This window comes from Solea senegalensis, linkage group LG14, assembly GCF_019176455.1.
Source record: "Solea senegalensis isolate Sse05_10M linkage group LG14, IFAPA_SoseM_1, whole genome shotgun sequence".
Classification (NCBI taxonomy): domain Eukaryota; kingdom Metazoa; phylum Chordata; class Actinopteri; order Pleuronectiformes; family Soleidae; genus Solea; species Solea senegalensis.
Window position 1 is genome coordinate 20,916,052 of NC_058034.1, and position 4,924 is coordinate 20,920,975.

The following is a 4,924-nucleotide window of genomic DNA, read 5'->3' on the forward strand; positions in this document are numbered from 1 at the left end:
CCTATAACCAACAAGAACTCCTTTTTTTTTTCTCCTTTGTTTTACATTTCATTTCTTGAGAAAAATAAGTGCAATTTCAACAATATCATGCCTAAATTTACACATCATCTATAAAGGCATACACATTTAGTCACAGGTATCTGGAAGTGATAAATATTGCATTTGACATTACGTTTAGATTGTAGTCATAGTGTGAAATTTTGACAAATTCATCCTTTGGGCCAGATTGGACCCTCTGGCGGGCCGGTTCTGGCCCCCGGGCCGTATGTTTGACACCCCTGGTGTAGAGGGATCTTAACGTCTTACAGGCTCATGTTACTCCTCGACTACTCCGTTCACCAAAGGAGGAACGCCCCGCACGAGACAATCCAGACTCGTTCTGTGCCGAGCGTCACTGTCTATATTTCATAAGCGCTTGAGGACCCAACTCTTCCAAGAGCATCTTCTGTCCTAGCACTGACCTTACCTCCTCCCCTGCACACTCACCCTCTGTCAGTCCACTGTTCTATGTAGAGAAGTTAATTCCAAGACTTCTTCTATATATCTTATTCCTCTTTTGTAAGTTGCTTTGGAAACTGTAGGGGGCGCTCTGCAGAGAAAAAGGCTTTTTTTCTATGAAATATCATGGGTGTAAATACAGTAAACTCTGAGCTTGTCCGTCCTGCAGCTCTGCTCCCAACAGGTGCATATTTAGAAAGTGGACACAAGGAGCAGGTGGACACTATTAAAAGAGGATCCTTGACCCGACATGTTCTCACGCTGTGTGTGTGTGTGTGTGTGGGTTCACGGGGTGAGTGCACACAAACAGAAGCTCCTCACTTCTCTGTAGGTGGCCTTGCTATGACAGCATGAGCCCGGTGAGGACAGAGAGACAGCGCTCCACATACCAGCTCCTGTGACCGTCCCCGGCTCCGGCTACAGACGAGGTTTTCATCTCCGAGCGCTTCCTTTTCATGCGTGGAACCCGAGCCCCAGCCCGGCCCCCGTCATCCCACTCCGTTATTTTGTTTTAATTAATCCTGGGGCTGGAGGCTGCACGGACTCGGGTTGCACTGTCCTTCATTACCACTGACAGTGTGTCCACTCTCAGAGGCTTCACATCAGGAGGAACCAAACATTTCCTTCTGCCATCGCTCACAAAAGCATTTGTTCAATGTCACACTAACGTGCACTGAAGAGGAAGCTTTGATTCTAACTGGTTCCTCTGAAGTGTTCTTGTTTCATTCATTCATTCATTCATTCATTCATTCATTTGGGGCCATGCGTGTTTACCAGTTCACATACGTAGGCTTTCTCCGGTTTCTCTGGGTTCCTACCACTGTCCAAAAACATGCAGAGGTTAAGTGGACACCCTAGGTGTGAGTGTGAATGGGTGTTCATCATCCTTCGGCTCTTTTCCACTGCACGGTTCCAGCACGACTCAGCTCCACGCGGCTCGTACCTGCTCTGAGGTTCCAAGCGAGCTCAGCCGACGCTCAAATGTGACGTCAACAGACTGCCGGCCACTGATATAGAGAAGCCGGAGATCAATCGCGAACCCAATCGCGACCACGTTCAATGGTATTTCAGTTTTTACTCAGCACTCAATGACCCATGACCCCTTTTCAGGTCCCTGACACGGCCTTCTCTCTCTCTCTCTCTACCACGACTCTCACCATGACTCGGGCCCTTGTTGGCAGAATAATCGCACATTTGCAGTCATCTGTGCTCAGGCAGAGCAGATTTCACTGCTCCATCACCACTGGCGCGAGTTTCCCTCTCAGAGCTGCCGCCTCCGTCTCGCCCTCGCCTCGTCCTCTGAGCCCCCGTAGCAAGAACGAGTCGATCATTAAAGCTGCATGTCGGCTCATGTTACGACGCGTACGCTGTGAAAATAAACGGTGTTGTCGGAGCCGCAGCCGCCGTACACACAGCCGTGACCCCGTGTGCCAACATTCTTCTCACGTTACTCACTCGTGTCGATGTTACGCTCACATAGTTTCATCGTCGCTCACCTGCACCGGGAACAACATTCTGGCAGGAATTGTAGATCATAAACTTTTGTTGAGAGCCACATTTAGAACAGATTTCAGATTTTTGCCGTTACAGAATGTTAATAAATGTTTGTTTTTTCATGATCGACAGAATTGACTGTAATAATGGCTATACATTAAAATTTCACCAGTTAATACTAAAGTTTAAGTTTATGCATGAATGGAATAACCCAGAATGTCAGCAATGATGATATTCACTAAAACAAAGTCACACAATAATCCTTCATTTCCAAATTCTAATGTATAGCCATTATTACAGAGAACAGAGATATTGTTTGTATCTCAGTTTATTTCAGGTATTTACTATAATTTCTGTCAATCATGAAAAAAACAAACATTTATTAACATTCTGTATAACGGCTGAAATCTGAGAACAAGGCGACATCACGTGGTTTTGGCGTAGAATTGTGTGCAGACATAACAAAAACAAAAAACAACCAGACATGTTCATGTACTCATTCGTTTTTAATGTAACAGCCCAACAATAAATACATCATTTGATATGAATACTTTGGCTCAAGCAGGTGGCAGCAGCATCCAGACCATAATCACAGTCGCACGCACTCACACACATACACAGAGTGTATAAACACAGACGGGGACGACAGTCGATGATGATAAATCAAGTGACTGACAGTCACAGTCATGTGGGGAGACAGAGGGCGGGGCCTCTATCGACAGCATCAGAAATTGGAATTTCCGCTTTGAGGAGGAACGCCCCCCAACTCGAGTTGGAGTCACTACACCTTTGACGTAGGATTTGGACACTGCTCATTTTTTACTGTTAAATAAACTTTTATTTACATAAAACTGTTCAATTTCTCTACCAGTGGACGTTACTACATACTTTTTTGTTGTTGTTGTTACATTGGTATAGCTAACAACAGTCCAGGATATGTTGTTTCCGCCAACGTCCGAGTTCCGATGTAACTGGAACGCGCCAAAACATATCTGTGAGGCGTGAGCCGTTAGCCTCAGATACTACCTCAGCAAATGATTCGGCACAGTTGACCTTACACCTGGACCCTGTTCTCCACATGTGGGTTAACTAATCCAGCTAATAATATGCTGTTAGCTTAAAAGAGTAAATCTAAACTAAACTCACTGTCTGGATTACTACGCTGCTCAGCTAGATGACAACAAAGAGACAGGAAGTCCACTTCCTGTGTGTGATGTGATTAGGCTGCACCCAAAATATTTTATTTATATAAAAAAATGATTCCGATTTGCTCGCCTCGAGATGTTTGGAAACAATGCTGGTTCAGTTTTAATTTAAAAAAAGACTTTTCTGTAACATGAAATGAGATTTCTTAACCCCCGTCAAACGGCAGCAGGCCAGAGGACAGAGGTCAGCTGACGGCACGTCTCGGATCTGTCTTCTAAGACCTTGTTTAGTCTGCATCCCAAATCAGATTTCTAAACATATCCAGATTTGATTATTTTTTGTCAAATCTGAACAGATTTGGACAGGATCAGGATTTCCATGCGTCTTCTGTGTCACGACGACGTAGATCCAGAGACAGAAGTTAATTGGAGACACAGTGGAAGACAACTCCACGTAACCATGAGGGACAGAAACAGGCAGATTTCAGTCAAATCTTGTTTTTCCAGGGCGTGGCCTGTTGACTACAGAAATCCATGTGGAAAAGTAGCCTAGATAACGTCAATATGGACAGATCACTGATCACAGTTGGTCAGGAAGATCAGCAGATTCTGATCGGACATGCTTACAAATCTGATTTATGCTGCAGTCTGAACCAACAAGGCCTAAGGAATGTAGAAGCGTGTCCTGGAACTGCCTCCTAATGTGGTTTTGATAACAGGAACCGTCAGAGACACATAAGAACACTTCGAACCTCAAAAGGTTGTGTTCACATGTGTGCAGATCACTCTCGGCAGACATCAGTTCAGCTCTGACAATTCTCATTAACACTTTGTGAAAATAAAGCGGAAAGCATCTGAGAATGTGGAGGAGGAGCCAGAGACTTATTTAAAAACAAACAAACAAACAAACACAGCAGATCACAATTTTAAATGAGTTTTTCCAACTACAACAACAAAAAAAAACCAACATTATAAAACACTTGTTTAATGATTGATATACTGTTTATAATAAGACCTTTGGCATCATCATCGTCGTCCCATCACGGTTTGGGCCTGATCGTAGATCTACATCAATGACCCACACAAAACATGTCACTTGTCACTCGAAAGATGTGGTTGCTATGACAACAGCTGCAGGTGAGGAAGGAACACAGAGTCCAGGTGTGATGGAGAGACGCCGCCGCGGTGGATGACGTACATGACATCACATTCTTGAACAAAGATTCACAGCAAAGTCGTCCGTCCGTCCGTGTGTCCGTCCTGGTCTCAGTCAAGTGCCCCCTCCTGTCCACTAGACGTACGAGCAATGTTCAAACATTACCATAAAGATATAGTATATATGTATAGAGAGATAGGAATTTGCAGCTTGCTCATGATTGGTCACACGCTTTGAGGCACCACTCTCTTCTACTACGTTACACACTTTTTAAGTTTTTAAATTTAGTATTACCATAAAAATTCTTCTAAAAAGTAGTGGGTAACAAATGGAACGGCGTCATTTGTGTACATGTTACGTTCTAGATTTACGCCACTGCTGCTGAGGAAGCTCCTAACCTGCAATCCCCACTACATCTTAAAGCAACACAATGTAACTTTTAACCTTAAAAGGACCAGTGTGTACGTATTTAGTGGCATCTAGGAATAGATATTTACTAAGTGTATATATGAGAAGCTATGGTGGCCTTCAGGTAACATTATGGACATTTTTGACACATAAAAACTGATTTATGGACATTTTTGACGAATAAAAACTGAATTACAGACATTTTAACGAGTAAAAACTGAAT